This window comes from Rhinoderma darwinii (genome assembly GCF_050947455.1).
Source record: "Rhinoderma darwinii isolate aRhiDar2 chromosome 5 unlocalized genomic scaffold, aRhiDar2.hap1 SUPER_5_unloc_28, whole genome shotgun sequence".
Taxonomy (NCBI): Eukaryota; Metazoa; Chordata; class Amphibia; order Anura; family Rhinodermatidae; genus Rhinoderma; species Rhinoderma darwinii.
In genome coordinates this window covers 22,698-38,972 of record NW_027461785.1, presented here as the reverse complement: position 1 = coordinate 38,972, position 16,275 = coordinate 22,698, and the positions used below count along the sequence as shown (strand labels likewise).

The following is a 16,275-nucleotide window of genomic DNA, read 5'->3' as shown; positions in this document are numbered from 1 at the left end:
CTCACACACATTTACAGCTACTAAGCGGGAGGGAGGTGAATAAAGGCCGGAGAGGAAGCTACACAGGATTTGCTTCTTTTGCTTGCACCACAATGCAGTGCTGAAAGAGGAGGAATCTACATAAAAACGCCTTCCTGGCAACGCCCAAATGCCCTCCTGCCATGCAGATAAACACTGGCAGCGGCAGCAAGTGCATGCCCACAGCCACCCCTTGTTCCTTCACACCTTGTATCAGCTGTAATCCAGTCCAGTCCAGTCCAGTGCTGCCTGCTGAGCAGCACTGACCAACACTGCCTGGGCCCAGGCTTTTATCTATCTCTGAGGCAGGCCCCATTATGATGTCAGAAAGCTGGCTCTGGAATCCTGAGGGCTCCACTATGACACGTGCAAAGTTCCGTCTGAACTTTATATAAGACGGTGCGGCTCAGTCAGTCACTCAGTGTTGCCTGAGAGGGCAACACTGCAACAGCCGGCCGCCAGGCTGTCTTTTTTTTGCACATTTATTTGCCTCCAGGAGGCCACAAGAGGGAGACAAGGGACTGCAAAATGGAAAATAGGCATCCACCAACTTTACAGACAACTTCTCTTTGCTCCTACAACCTCCATCCTTGCACAGTTTGTTATTCTTCCAGGTAACATAGTAACAAATCCAAATTGCTGCTCTCTTTGTAGGCAAGCAAGGGTTTGTTGCAACTGCAATTCTTACTTCTTCTTGGAAATGTAGGGACGACAGTACATTCCATCACATCCATCTAGTGTACACAGGTAGGTCCATTGTGGCGGGCGGGCTGCTTTAATGGCTGTTTGCTGTTCCCCCTACTCCACTCCACTATTTGACTGTGGTGCTGCATCAATCAATCAGTGGCTGGCTCAGGTGCAGCTCTTTAACCTACCTAAAAGGGAGGGCGGAGAGAAGACAAGGAAGGTGAATGAGCTGTTCCAATGTGAAATGCCGGAAACACAGAAACACAGAAGACACACACACACACACACACACACACACACACACACACACACACACACACACACACACACACACACACACACAACAAGAGGTGGCAATGTATTAATTAATTGCATTTAATAAATGAGCTCATTATCACACATGACTGTACAAATGCATTGTCCAACAGGTGTTGAAATAATGGGATTAAAAGGGGAGATCCCATCAGAAAGACAAAAACAATAGCAAACACAAATAGCACTTTTGGAATCTGATTTTAGTCAACACATAAGGGAAGGGTGCACCGGTCCTGGAAATACTGCAATACCAGGTCAATGCGTGGAGTGGACAGAGCAAGCTCTATTTCCATCTCCCTGTTCTAAAAATCCATTTAATATATGGTCCCCAGATAGGGGACGTATCAGATATTAAACTGATAAGAACAGATACTACACTTGATCTTAGCCAAAAGGCCGAGAAGCGATAACCCGAGCGGCCCTTGCCTTGCCCGAGCCTGTCCCATACTGCTGTTCACCCCTTGCAGCGATTGATTCAGCCTACTCCTAGGCAATTCCATGGGGCCCTGCAGGCTCACACACATTTACAGCTACTAAGCGGGAGGGAGGTGAATAAAGGCCGGAGAGGAAGCTACACAGGATTTGCTTCTTTTGCTTGCACCACAATGCAGTGCTGAAAGAGGAGGAATCTACATAAAAACGCCTTCCTGGCAACGCCCAAATGCCCTCCTGCCATGCAGATAAACACTGGCAGCGGCAGCAAGTGCATGCCCACAGCCACCCCTTGTTCCTTCACACCTTGTATCAGCTGTAATCCAGTCCAGTCCAGTCCAGTGCTGCCTGCTGAGCAGCACTGACCAACACTGCCTGGGCCCAGGCTTTTATCTATCTCTGAGGCAGGCCCCATTATGATGTCAGAAAGCTGGCTCTGGAATCCTGAGGGCTCCACTATGACACGTGCAAAGTTCCGTCTGAACTTTATATAAGACGGTGCGGCTCAGTCAGTCACTCAGTGTTGCCTGAGAGGGCAACACTGCAACAGCCGGCCGCCAGGCTGTCTTTTTTTTGCACATTTATTTGCCTCCAGGAGGCCACAAGAGGGAGACAAGGGACTGCAAAATGGAAAATAGGCATCCACCAACTTTACAGACAACTTCTCTTTGCTCCTACAACCTCCATCCTTGCACAGTTTGTTATTCTTCCAGGTAACATAGTAACAAATCCAAATTGCTGCTCTCTTTGTAGGCAAGCAAGGGTTTGTTGCAACTGCAATTCTTACTTCTTCTTGGAAATGTAGGGACGACAGTACATTCCATCACATCCATCTAGTGTACACAGGTAGGTCCATTGTGGCGGGCGGGCTGCTTTAATGGCTGTTTGCTGTTCCCCCTACTCCACTCCACTATTTGACTGTGGTGCTGCATCAATCAATCAGTGGCTGGCTCAGGTGCAGCTCTTTAACCTACCTAAAAGGGAGGGCGGAGAGAAGACAAGGAAGGTGAATGAGCTGTTCCAATGTGAAATGCCGGAAACACAGAAACACAGAAGACACACACACACACACACACACACACACACACACACACACACACACACACACACACACACACACACACACACACAACAAGAGGTGGCAATGTATTAATTAATTGCATTTAATAAATGAGCTCATTATCACACATGACTGTACAAATGCATTGTCCAACAGGTGTTGAAATAATGGGATTAAAAGGGGAGATCCCATCAGAAAGACAAAAACAATAGCAAACACAAATAGCACTTTTGGAATCTGATTTTAGTCAACACATAAGGGAAGGGTGCACCGGTCCTGGAAATACTGCAATACCAGGTCAATGCGTGGAGTGGACAGAGCAAGCTCTATTTCCATCTCCCTGTTCTAAAAATCCATTTAATATATGGTCCCCAGATAGGGGACGTATCAGATATTAAACTGATAAGAACAGATACTACACTTGATCTTAGCCAAAAGGCCGAGAAGCGATAACCCGAGCGGCCCTTGCCTTGCCCGAGCCTGTCCCATACTGCTGTTCACCCCTTGCAGCGATTGATTCAGCCTACTCCTAGGCAATTCCATGGGGCCCTGCAGGCTCACACACATTTACAGCTACTAAGCGGGAGGGAGGTGAATAAAGGCCGGAGAGGAAGCTACACAGGATTTGCTTCTTTTGCTTGCACCACAATGCAGTGCTGAAAGAGGAGGAATCTACATAAAAACGCCTTCCTGGCAACGCCCAAATGCCCTCCTGCCATGCAGATAAACACTGGCAGCGGCAGCAAGTGCATGCCCACAGCCACCCCTTGTTCCTTCACACCTTGTATCAGCTGTAATCCAGTCCAGTCCAGTCCAGTGCTGCCTGCTGAGCAGCACTGACCAACACTGCCTGGGCCCAGGCTTTTATCTATCTCTGAGGCAGGCCCCATTATGATGTCAGAAAGCTGGCTCTGGAATCCTGAGGGCTCCACTATGACACGTGCAAAGTTCCGTCTGAACTTTATATAAGACGGTGCGGCTCAGTCAGTCACTCAGTGTTGCCTGAGAGGGCAACACTGCAACAGCCGGCCGCCAGGCTGTCTTTTTTTTGCACATTTATTTGCCTCCAGGAGGCCACAAGAGGGAGACAAGGGACTGCAAAATGGAAAATAGGCATCCACCAACTTTACAGACAACTTCTCTTTGCTCCTACAACCTCCATCCTTGCACAGTTTGTTATTCTTCCAGGTAACATAGTAACAAATCCAAATTGCTGCTCTCTTTGTAGGCAAGCAAGGGTTTGTTGCAACTGCAATTCTTACTTCTTCTTGGAAATGTAGGGACGACAGTACATTCCATCACATCCATCTAGTGTACACAGGTAGGTCCATTGTGGCGGGCGGGCTGCTTTAATGGCTGTTTGCTGTTCCCCCTACTCCACTCCACTATTTGACTGTGGTGCTGCATCAATCAATCAGTGGCTGGCTCAGGTGCAGCTCTTTAACCTACCTAAAAGGGAGGGCGGAGAGAAGACAAGGAAGGTGAATGAGCTGTTCCAATGTGAAATGCCGGAAACACAGAAACACAGAAGACACACACACACACACACACACACACACACACACACACACACACACACACACACACACACACACACACACACACAACAAGAGGTGGCAATGTATTAATTAATTGCATTTAATAAATGAGCTCATTATCACACATGACTGTACAAATGCATTGTCCAACAGGTGTTGAAATAATGGGATTAAAAGGGGAGATCCCATCAGAAAGACAAAAACAATAGCAAACACAAATAGCACTTTTGGAATCTGATTTTAGTCAACACATAAGGGAAGGGTGCACCGGTCCTGGAAATACTGCAATACCAGGTCAATGCGTGGAGTGGACAGAGCAAGCTCTATTTCCATCTCCCTGTTCTAAAAATCCATTTAATATATGGTCCCCAGATAGGGGACGTATCAGATATTAAACTGATAAGAACAGATACTACACTTGATCTTAGCCAAAAGGCCGAGAAGCGATAACCCGAGCGGCCCTTGCCTTGCCCGAGCCTGTCCCATACTGCTGTTCACCCCTTGCAGCGATTGATTCAGCCTACTCCTAGGCAATTCCATGGGGCCCTGCAGGCTCACACACATTTACAGCTACTAAGCGGGAGGGAGGTGAATAAAGGCCGGAGAGGAAGCTACACAGGATTTGCTTCTTTTGCTTGCACCACAATGCAGTGCTGAAAGAGGAGGAATCTACATAAAAACGCCTTCCTGGCAACGCCCAAATGCCCTCCTGCCATGCAGATAAACACTGGCAGCGGCAGCAAGTGCATGCCCACAGCCACCCCTTGTTCCTTCACACCTTGTATCAGCTGTAATCCAGTCCAGTCCAGTCCAGTGCTGCCTGCTGAGCAGCACTGACCAACACTGCCTGGGCCCAGGCTTTTATCTATCTCTGAGGCAGGCCCCATTATGATGTCAGAAAGCTGGCTCTGGAATCCTGAGGGCTCCACTATGACACGTGCAAAGTTCCGTCTGAACTTTATATAAGACGGTGCGGCTCAGTCAGTCACTCAGTGTTGCCTGAGAGGGCAACACTGCAACAGCCGGCCGCCAGGCTGTCTTTTTTTTGCACATTTATTTGCCTCCAGGAGGCCACAAGAGGGAGACAAGGGACTGCAAAATGGAAAATAGGCATCCACCAACTTTACAGACAACTTCTCTTTGCTCCTACAACCTCCATCCTTGCACAGTTTGTTATTCTTCCAGGTAACATAGTAACAAATCCAAATTGCTGCTCTCTTTGTAGGCAAGCAAGGGTTTGTTGCAACTGCAATTCTTACTTCTTCTTGGAAATGTAGGGACGACAGTACATTCCATCACATCCATCTAGTGTACACAGGTAGGTCCATTGTGGCGGGCGGGCTGCTTTAATGGCTGTTTGCTGTTCCCCCTACTCCACTCCACTATTTGACTGTGGTGCTGCATCAATCAATCAGTGGCTGGCTCAGGTGCAGCTCTTTAACCTACCTAAAAGGGAGGGCGGAGAGAAGACAAGGAAGGTGAATGAGCTGTTCCAATGTGAAATGCCGGAAACACAGAAACACAGAAGACACACACACACACACACACACACACACACACACACACACACACACACACACACACACACACACACACACACACAACAAGAGGTGGCAATGTATTAATTAATTGCATTTAATAAATGAGCTCATTATCACACATGACTGTACAAATGCATTGTCCAACAGGTGTTGAAATAATGGGATTAAAAGGGGAGATCCCATCAGAAAGACAAAAACAATAGCAAACACAAATAGCACTTTTGGAATCTGATTTTAGTCAACACATAAGGGAAGGGTGCACCGGTCCTGGAAATACTGCAATACCAGGTCAATGCGTGGAGTGGACAGAGCAAGCTCTATTTCCATCTCCCTGTTCTAAAAATCCATTTAATATATGGTCCCCAGATAGGGGACGTATCAGATATTAAACTGATAAGAACAGATACTACACTTGATCTTAGCCAAAAGGCCGAGAAGCGATAACCCGAGCGGCCCTTGCCTTGCCCGAGCCTGTCCCATACTGCTGTTCACCCCTTGCAGCGATTGATTCAGCCTACTCCTAGGCAATTCCATGGGGCCCTGCAGGCTCACACACATTTACAGCTACTAAGCGGGAGGGAGGTGAATAAAGGCCGGAGAGGAAGCTACACAGGATTTGCTTCTTTTGCTTGCACCACAATGCAGTGCTGAAAGAGGAGGAATCTACATAAAAACGCCTTCCTGGCAACGCCCAAATGCCCTCCTGCCATGCAGATAAACACTGGCAGCGGCAGCAAGTGCATGCCCACAGCCACCCCTTGTTCCTTCACACCTTGTATCAGCTGTAATCCAGTCCAGTCCAGTCCAGTGCTGCCTGCTGAGCAGCACTGACCAACACTGCCTGGGCCCAGGCTTTTATCTATCTCTGAGGCAGGCCCCATTATGATGTCAGAAAGCTGGCTCTGGAATCCTGAGGGCTCCACTATGACACGTGCAAAGTTCCGTCTGAACTTTATATAAGACGGTGCGGCTCAGTCAGTCACTCAGTGTTGCCTGAGAGGGCAACACTGCAACAGCCGGCCGCCAGGCTGTCTTTTTTTTGCACATTTATTTGCCTCCAGGAGGCCACAAGAGGGAGACAAGGGACTGCAAAATGGAAAATAGGCATCCACCAACTTTACAGACAACTTCTCTTTGCTCCTACAACCTCCATCCTTGCACAGTTTGTTATTCTTCCAGGTAACATAGTAACAAATCCAAATTGCTGCTCTCTTTGTAGGCAAGCAAGGGTTTGTTGCAACTGCAATTCTTACTTCTTCTTGGAAATGTAGGGACGACAGTACATTCCATCACATCCATCTAGTGTACACAGGTAGGTCCATTGTGGCGGGCGGGCTGCTTTAATGGCTGTTTGCTGTTCCCCCTACTCCACTCCACTATTTGACTGTGGTGCTGCATCAATCAATCAGTGGCTGGCTCAGGTGCAGCTCTTTAACCTACCTAAAAGGGAGGGCGGAGAGAAGACAAGGAAGGTGAATGAGCTGTTCCAATGTGAAATGCCGGAAACACAGAAACACAGAAGACACACACACACACACACACACACACACACACACACACACACACACACACACACACACACACACACACACACACACAACAAGAGGTGGCAATGTATTAATTAATTGCATTTAATAAATGAGCTCATTATCACACATGACTGTACAAATGCATTGTCCAACAGGTGTTGAAATAATGGGATTAAAAGGGGAGATCCCATCAGAAAGACAAAAACAATAGCAAACACAAATAGCACTTTTGGAATCTGATTTTAGTCAACACATAAGGGAAGGGTGCACCGGTCCTGGAAATACTGCAATACCAGGTCAATGCGTGGAGTGGACAGAGCAAGCTCTATTTCCATCTCCCTGTTCTAAAAATCCATTTAATATATGGTCCCCAGATAGGGGACGTATCAGATATTAAACTGATAAGAACAGATTTTTTTTTTTTTTTTTTTTTTTTTTTAAAACCATTTCAGTTAGTTATAAGCAACTTATAATGTTTCTCAAAACTTGAAAATCAAATCCACGTTGCTTCAAACTTATCATCATTCTGGTTTGTTCTTTATTTTTTCTTCAATTTACATAAACAATCACAAAAAAAAAACAGAACAATATTACCTACATCGTATCAGGAATTTCCATTTTTTGAACTTCCATATCCCCTCTGAATCTAGGCCACCACCACGCTGTCTATCCCACAAATACATGACGTAAAGTCTAGACAAAATCATCCTAATACACTCATTTACAGGCACTAATTTCCTTTTAAACACTAACAAGTTTCTCACATCCCACAAACTTTCCATCACACATGCCATAATTAACCACATAATTCTATCTTTCATACGACTACTTGCACCCATTCCAAACATTGCTACTTTCCAATTAACAAATTTTACCCCCGCTAGTTCTTTACACAAACCACCCACCCCTTTCCATACTTCATACGAATAGTCACAATCCCACAACATATGTCTCACACTCTCACTTGCTCCACATCCATTCCTCGGGCAAACCTCAGACCTAATAAGATCCCTTCTTTTCTGCACTTGCCTAACAGGTAGGATATTATGCAGCGACATCCATACAATATCACGCTGTCTGTTTGACATACCACTCACCTTCAATTTACTCCATACACTCTGCACTTCATTAGACCTCAAACCTGCAATTTCACATGGAATTTCATTCGCACGTATTCTCTTCATCACCGCATTCTTATTTTTAAACTCACTCATTGGCACAGCAAGCAAGTCATTTTTCCTCACAAAAACCTCAATCCTCATATACCACACTGGACACTTGAAAGCCACAGGCACACTTGCATCTCTCTTTACCCAATTCAGACCATACAACATCCAACCAGCCAAGTATCTAATCATGAAACCAGTCTTATTATTCCTCTGCACTAACACAGACACCACTTTGATATAATTCAAAGCCAAAAATACCTCAACATTTGGAAAATCCAAACCACCATTCACACACATCTTATACACATACTCTCTCTTCAATTTTTCCATTCTACTCCCCCAAAAAAATGTAAAAATCATCTTTTCCGTCTTCTTAATTTTGTGAGTAGCAAAAGGGAAAACAACTGCACAAAAAAGTAAAATTGGTAACACAACAGATTTAACTATCAAAATTTTTCCCGTCAGTGTCAAACTTCTCAGTCTCCAAAAGTTCAGTTTTCGTTCTATTCTCATACCACATTCATCCCAACTTTCATTCCCTCTCAAATCCTCATTAAATTGCACACCCAATATTTTAATAGCACCCATCTCACAATTAACCCCATCCATTCTCACACTCCTATCACCAAAACACTTAAAGCTACATTTACCCCAATTCACTTTAAACGCAGACGCACTACAAAACAACCTCAACAACAATCTCGCTCTATTTATCTCCGCCTCTCTTTCACTAACAATCACCACATCGTCCATATAACCCAATACTTTCAGAGACTTACCATTACTCCCAGGAATTAATAACCCCCTCATAAATTTTTCCCTTCTAACCATACACAACAACACTTCAATCACACTAATGAACAGGACAGGGGACATAGGACAACCCTGCCTGACACCTGACCTTATCCCCACTTTTCCACTCAGAAACCCATTTACGAGAAACTCACTTGTTACGTTCCCATACAAACCTTTCACTGCATACACAAACTTTCTCGGAAAACCCATTTTACACAGCACACTAAACATAAACTCATGCGACACCCTATCAAATGCCTTTTCAAAATCCACAGATAGGACCATACATTTCTGCTTTCTATCCATACAGTCCCCAATCATATCCCTTAGTAACAACAAATTATCAGTCATACTTCTACCAGGCACTGCACACACTTGATCTTCATTCACCACTTCAGCAACAACCTCACGCATCCTATTGGCCAATACTTTACTAAAACACTTATAGTCAGAATCCAACAAAGTAATTGGCCTCCAATTTGCCAAATTTTTCTTCTCACCTTTTTTATATATCAGCACAACCACACCTTCTTTCATAGATTTGCTCAACACACCATGCTTCCACATATACTGACATACCTCAAGCAAATCCCCACCAATTATATCCCACATCCTCACATATAATTCAATTGGGATCCCATCCTTCCCAGGTGTTTTATTTTTACTTGCACTCATCACCACATTTCTCACTTCATCCATGGTAATATCACCACACAGAGACTCACAATCTTCCTCTCCAAGTTTATTTTCCAACCCATTCAAAACCTCATTCATCAAATCCTTATCATACCACTTCTCTCCATACAACTGGGTATAAAAACCTTCAACTTCACTCATCACATCCTTTCCAGAAACACACTCACCCCTATCATTCAATAATTCATCCATATCATCCTTTTTACCACATATTTTTTTGAAAAAAAATCTTGTACATTTTTCATCTTTGTCTAAGTTTTCAACTTTTGATCTATATATAATTTTTTTCCCTTTTTCCTCTAATAAAAGCCTACTTTCATTCCTTGCGTCCCTCATCAAATCACTGACATCCACACCAAGCTCGCCAAGTTTTCTCAACCATTCTATTCTAACATTCAACTCATTATATTGGTTTCTTAGCATAGCTGCTTTTTTATAGCCCCATTTTTTAAAGAATCTTTTACATTCATTCTTCATCCAATCCCACCACTCCAACACATTCCCAAAAGATTCCTGCCGCGATTTCCATCCTTTATACGCATATATAAAAGCCTTCACAATTCTTTCATCCTCTAATAAACTTACATTTAACTTCCATACCCCTGCACCACGCACTAAACGAACATCCCCTTCAAAAGTTGCACACATACACACATGGTCAGAAAAGGTCACATCGCGCTGCCGCAAACTCATGCACCCCACATTTTTTGAGAAAAGCACCCGATCTATCCTTGATGTTACCCCTCCTCTATCAGACCTATAAGTGTCGGGTGGTGGCTTTCCCAAATGAACCTCAGCAGCATCTATAAAAGAAAAATCTTTGATTAATTGGTACAACTTTTTACCAGATACATCCATTTTTTCCCCTTCCGTCACACAGTTAAAGTCCCCAACCCAAATCGTAGGAATTCTCCCTGGCAAAAAAAAGGACAACTTCTCTAGGAGCTCTAACCTCTCTTCTTTTTTTGTTGCTCCATATATATTAATTACCCTTACCCTCCACCCTCTGACATTTATCTCTGCCAAAATACACCTCCCCACTTCCACCACAATATAACTTTCTAATTTTAAATTCCTATTCCCTAGCAATATTCCTACCCCATCATTTTTATTTATAGAAGAACCAGACCATATACATTGGCCATATGGCCATTCCTGTTCTGGCACAGGTTCCCTAATACCGCATTCTTGCAAACAATATACATCAGCTCCTAAATTTTTTAAAAAATCCAGAACTGCAGCCCTCCTGGGCTTAGATTGAATCAGTCGTACATTTAAGGATACGACATCAAATGTAGGTTTGGATGCCATATTTTAATTTTCATAGCCAGATAACCGCAGGTTGTCCATTTGCACTTCAGCCTTTGCCTTCTGGAGGCTGGCAACCTAATGTGAAGAAACTGGTCCCTTGATCTTCTAGAAAAGGCTCATCAAACGAAATCACTGATGAGGGGTATTCCTCCTCCCTTCCAGGGGTTACAGGGGGTGACGCGGCCAGCCTGGCTCTCTTAGCCCCCATATCCAGAATTTCGTCTGCAGGTCGGGTGCCTACAGTGGTAAAATCCCCTTGACCTCCAACTCCTTCCAGAAACACTTCATCCAGACTCCAAGAAACAGGAGGAGTCACGGGGACGTCGCCCTCAATTTCTCCCTCACCCTGTAGCCCAGTCTGGGCATCGGATGGGTGAGGAAGATCCTCCTCGACCGGGGCTACCTCCATGCCTGCCCCTTCCTCCACACGTACTTCTACTGGAGATGTGCTTAAAGAAGCCAGATAGTCAGCGGGTACCTCCTCGCCCAACCGTCCAGTTCTCGCTATCATCTCAGCCACTTGGCTCCTGGCTGCCTCTGCATATGACTTCTTCCGCAGAGGGCAGTCTTTGAATGTATGCCCTTCCACCTCGCAGAGATTACAAACAATGCGGTTGACACATTCTTTTGCTTTGTGACCCTCCTGGTTACATCTGGAACACTTCCCTGAATTTTGACATCCTTCCCTTGTGTGGCCAAAAACTTTACAATTCCTGCAGAAGGGAGGACACCTGGGAAAAAACAGATATCCCCTGTCTCTTCCAATGGAGAAGTTCGATGGAGGGAAATGGAAGCCTCCTGGTTCCTCAATATCTTGCCGAAACCGGACCCGAAATTTGTATTTCCCATTCCAGATCATTTCAGTGTTCAAGATTTTATTCTCAAACTTAACATATGCACAATGTCTAGACAGGAATGCCGTGATATCTTGCAAAGGTACATGTGCATTGTAGAGAAAAACAACCAGGAAGACTTCTCCTTCATCATACAGCAGGATAAAAGTAAGTCCTCCAAGCTCAGGATTGTTCACATTTTGCATCAAATTGTAATGGAAAGTATGGCAGGCAGGTAAATCCGTCAATATCAAGGTAAAATGACCAACCTTATGCTCCTGAAGACAAAGGATTTTCTTCCGCTCCACTTTCAGAATTCCAAACAAGATGTTGTTCACCAGGTGTCGTAGGTCCAGGGTCTTCTCTGATCCAACATCAACTTCGATCCGAATGCCGTACTTGACCCGGGTTTCCCCGGCCTTAGCGTGACGTACAATAACGCCCATGTCGATCGCCTTCCTGCCACTGGCTGTCTCCCTATAGCAACAAGCAGCTTAAGCCCCAAAGGGCGATGCTGCAGGGCCGAGAGTTCAGCACTGGACGCCTCTGGTTAGCCACTTGAGCTTAGCCAAAAGGCCGAGAAGCGATAACCCGAGCGGCCCTTGCCTTGCCCGAGCCTGTCCCATACTGCTGTTCACCCCTTGCAGCGATTGATTCAGCCTACTCCTAGGCAATTCCATGGGGCCCTGCAGGCTCACACACATTTACAGCTACTAAGCGGGAGGGAGGTGAATAAAGGCCGGAGAGGAAGCTACACAGGATTTGCTTCTTTTGCTTGCACCACAATGCAGTGCTGAAAGAGGAGGAATCTACATAAAAACGCCTTCCTGGCAACGCCCAAATGCCCTCCTGCCATGCAGATAAACACTGGCAGCGGCAGCAAGTGCATGCCCACAGCCACCCCTTGTTCCTTCACACCTTGTATCAGCTGTAATCCAGTCCAGTCCAGTCCAGTGCTGCCTGCTGAGCAGCACTGACCAACACTGCCTGGGCCCAGGCTTTTATCTATCTCTGAGGCAGGCCCCATTATGATGTCAGAAAGCTGGCTCTGGAATCCTGAGGGCTCCACTATGACACGTGCAAAGTTCCGTCTGAACTTTATATAAGACGGTGCGGCTCAGTCAGTCACTCAGTGTTGCCTGAGAGGGCAACACTGCAACAGCCGGCCGCCAGGCTGTCTTTTTTTTGCACATTTATTTGCCTCCAGGAGGCCACAAGAGGGAGACAAGGGACTGCAAAATGGAAAATAGGCATCCACCAACTTTACAGACAACTTCTCTTTGCTCCTACAACCTCCATCCTTGCACAGTTTGTTATTCTTCCAGGTAACATAGTAACAAATCCAAATTGCTGCTCTCTTTGTAGGCAAGCAAGGGTTTGTTGCAACTGCAATTCTTACTTCTTCTTGGAAATGTAGGGACGACAGTACATTCCATCACATCCATCTAGTGTACACAGGTAGGTCCATTGTGGCGGGCGGGCTGCTTTAATGGCTGTTTGCTGTTCCCCCTACTCCACTCCACTATTTGACTGTGGTGCTGCATCAATCAATCAGTGGCTGGCTCAGGTGCAGCTCTTTAACCTACCTAAAAGGGAGGGCGGAGAGAAGACAAGGAAGGTGAATGAGCTGTTCCAATGTGAAATGCCGGAAACACAGAAACACAGAAGACACACACACACACACACACACACACACACACACACACACACACACACACACACACACACACACACACACACACAACAAGAGGTGGCAATGTATTAATTAATTGCATTTAATAAATGAGCTCATTATCACACATGACTGTACAAATGCATTGTCCAACAGGTGTTGAAATAATGGGATTAAAAGGGGAGATCCCATCAGAAAGACAAAAACAATAGCAAACACAAATAGCACTTTTGGAATCTGATTTTAGTCAACACATAAGGGAAGGGTGCACCGGTCCTGGAAATACTGCAATACCAGGTCAATGCGTGGAGTGGACAGAGCAAGCTCTATTTCCATCTCCCTGTTCTAAAAATCCATTTAATATATGGTCCCCAGATAGGGGACGTATCAGATATTAAACTGATAAGAACAGATACTACACTTGATCTTAGCCAAAAGGCCGAGAAGCGATAACCCGAGCGGCCCTTGCCTTGCCCGAGCCTGTCCCATACTGCTGTTCACCCCTTGCAGCGATTGATTCAGCCTACTCCTAGGCAATTCCATGGGGCCCTGCAGGCTCACACACATTTACAGCTACTAAGCGGGAGGGAGGTGAATAAAGGCCGGAGAGGAAGCTACACAGGATTTGCTTCTTTTGCTTGCACCACAATGCAGTGCTGAAAGAGGAGGAATCTACATAAAAACGCCTTCCTGGCAACGCCCAAATGCCCTCCTGCCATGCAGATAAACACTGGCAGCGGCAGCAAGTGCATGCCCACAGCCACCCCTTGTTCCTTCACACCTTGTATCAGCTGTAATCCAGTCCAGTCCAGTCCAGTGCTGCCTGCTGAGCAGCACTGACCAACACTGCCTGGGCCCAGGCTTTTATCTATCTCTGAGGCAGGCCCCATTATGATGTCAGAAAGCTGGCTCTGGAATCCTGAGGGCTCCACTATGACACGTGCAAAGTTCCGTCTGAACTTTATATAAGACGGTGCGGCTCAGTCAGTCACTCAGTGTTGCCTGAGAGGGCAACACTGCAACAGCCGGCCGCCAGGCTGTCTTTTTTTTGCACATTTATTTGCCTCCAGGAGGCCACAAGAGGGAGACAAGGGACTGCAAAATGGAAAATAGGCATCCACCAACTTTACAGACAACTTCTCTTTGCTCCTACAACCTCCATCCTTGCACAGTTTGTTATTCTTCCAGGTAACATAGTAACAAATCCAAATTGCTGCTCTCTTTGTAGGCAAGCAAGGGTTTGTTGCAACTGCAATTCTTACTTCTTCTTGGAAATGTAGGGACGACAGTACATTCCATCACATCCATCTAGTGTACACAGGTAGGTCCATTGTGGCGGGCGGGCTGCTTTAATGGCTGTTTGCTGTTCCCCCTACTCCACTCCACTATTTGACTGTGGTGCTGCATCAATCAATCAGTGGCTGGCTCAGGTGCAGCTCTTTAACCTACCTAAAAGGGAGGGCGGAGAGAAGACAAGGAAGGTGAATGAGCTGTTCCAATGTGAAATGCCGGAAACACAGAAACACAGAAGACACACACACACACACACACACACACACACACACACACACACACACACACACACACACACACACACACACACACAACAAGAGGTGGCAATGTATTAATTAATTGCATTTAATAAATGAGCTCATTATCACACATGACTGTACAAATGCATTGTCCAACAGGTGTTGAAATAATGGGATTAAAAGGGGAGATCCCATCAGAAAGACAAAAACAATAGCAAACACAAATAGCACTTTTGGAATCTGATTTTAGTCAACACATAAGGGAAGGGTGCACCGGTCCTGGAAATACTGCAATACCAGGTCAATGCGTGGAGTGGACAGAGCAAGCTCTATTTCCATCTCCCTGTTCTAAAAATCCATTTAATATATGGTCCCCAGATAGGGGACGTATCAGATATTAAACTGATAAGAACAGATACTACACTTGATCTTAGCCAAAAGGCCGAGAAGCGATAACCCGAGCGGCCCTTGCCTTGCCCGAGCCTGTCCCATACTGCTGTTCACCCCTTGCAGCGATTGATTCAGCCTACTCCTAGGCAATTCCATGGGGCCCTGCAGGCTCACACACATTTACAGCTACTAAGCGGGAGGGAGGTGAATAAAGGCCGGAGAGGAAGCTACACAGGATTTGCTTCTTTTGCTTGCACCACAATGCAGTGCTGAAAGAGGAGGAATCTACATAAAAACGCCTTCCTGGCAACGCCCAAATGCCCTCCTGCCATGCAGATAAACACTGGCAGCGGCAGCAAGTGCATGCCCACAGCCACCCCTTGTTCCTTCACACCTTGTATCAGCTGTAATCCAGTCCAGTCCAGTCCAGTGCTGCCTGCTGAGCAGCACTGACCAACACTGCCTGGGCCCAGGCTTTTATCTATCTCTGAGGCAGGCCCCATTATGATGTCAGAAAGCTGGCTCTGGAATCCTGAGGGCTCCACTATGACACGTGCAAAGTTCCGTCTGAACTTTATATAAGACGGTGCGGCTCAGTCAGTCACTCAGTGTTGCCTGAGAGGGCAACACTGCAACAGCCGGCCGCCAGGCTGTCTTTTTTTTGCACATTTATTTGCCTCCAGGAGGCCACAAGAGGGAGACAAGGGACTGCAAAATGGAAAATAGGCATCCACCAACTTTACAGACAACTTCTCTT

General features: G+C 45.8%; 7 non-coding genes across 7 annotated transcripts; all 7 read right to left on the bottom strand.

Moving 5' to 3' along the window:
- Positions 1-1,237: 1,237 nt before the first annotated feature.
- On the bottom strand, positions 1,238-1,428 carry LOC142689162 (U2 spliceosomal RNA). Its single transcript, XR_012858152.1, has one exon. It is a non-coding gene; the product is annotated as a U2 spliceosomal RNA (small nuclear RNA).
- Positions 1,429-2,772: 1,344 nt separating this feature from the next.
- On the bottom strand, positions 2,773-2,963 carry LOC142689148 (U2 spliceosomal RNA). The gene has a single exon (XR_012858146.1). It is a non-coding gene; the product is annotated as a U2 spliceosomal RNA (small nuclear RNA).
- A 1,344-nt stretch (positions 2,964-4,307) lies between these two features.
- On the bottom strand, positions 4,308-4,498 carry LOC142689136 (U2 spliceosomal RNA). Its single transcript, XR_012858140.1, has one exon. It is a non-coding gene; the product is annotated as a U2 spliceosomal RNA (small nuclear RNA).
- A 1,344-nt stretch (positions 4,499-5,842) lies between these two features.
- On the bottom strand, positions 5,843-6,033 carry LOC142689124 (U2 spliceosomal RNA). The gene has a single exon (XR_012858131.1). It is a non-coding gene; the product is annotated as a U2 spliceosomal RNA (small nuclear RNA).
- Positions 6,034-7,379: 1,346 nt separating this feature from the next.
- LOC142689156 (U2 spliceosomal RNA) lies at positions 7,380-7,567 on the bottom strand. The gene has a single exon (XR_012858148.1). It is a non-coding gene; the product is annotated as a U2 spliceosomal RNA (small nuclear RNA).
- A 6,289-nt stretch (positions 7,568-13,856) lies between these two features.
- On the bottom strand, positions 13,857-14,047 carry LOC142689112 (U2 spliceosomal RNA). The gene has a single exon (XR_012858120.1). It is a non-coding gene; the product is annotated as a U2 spliceosomal RNA (small nuclear RNA).
- Positions 14,048-15,391: 1,344 nt separating this feature from the next.
- Positions 15,392-15,582, bottom strand: LOC142689100 (U2 spliceosomal RNA). The gene has a single exon (XR_012858113.1). It is a non-coding gene; the product is annotated as a U2 spliceosomal RNA (small nuclear RNA).
- Positions 15,583-16,275: the final 693 nt, after the last annotated feature.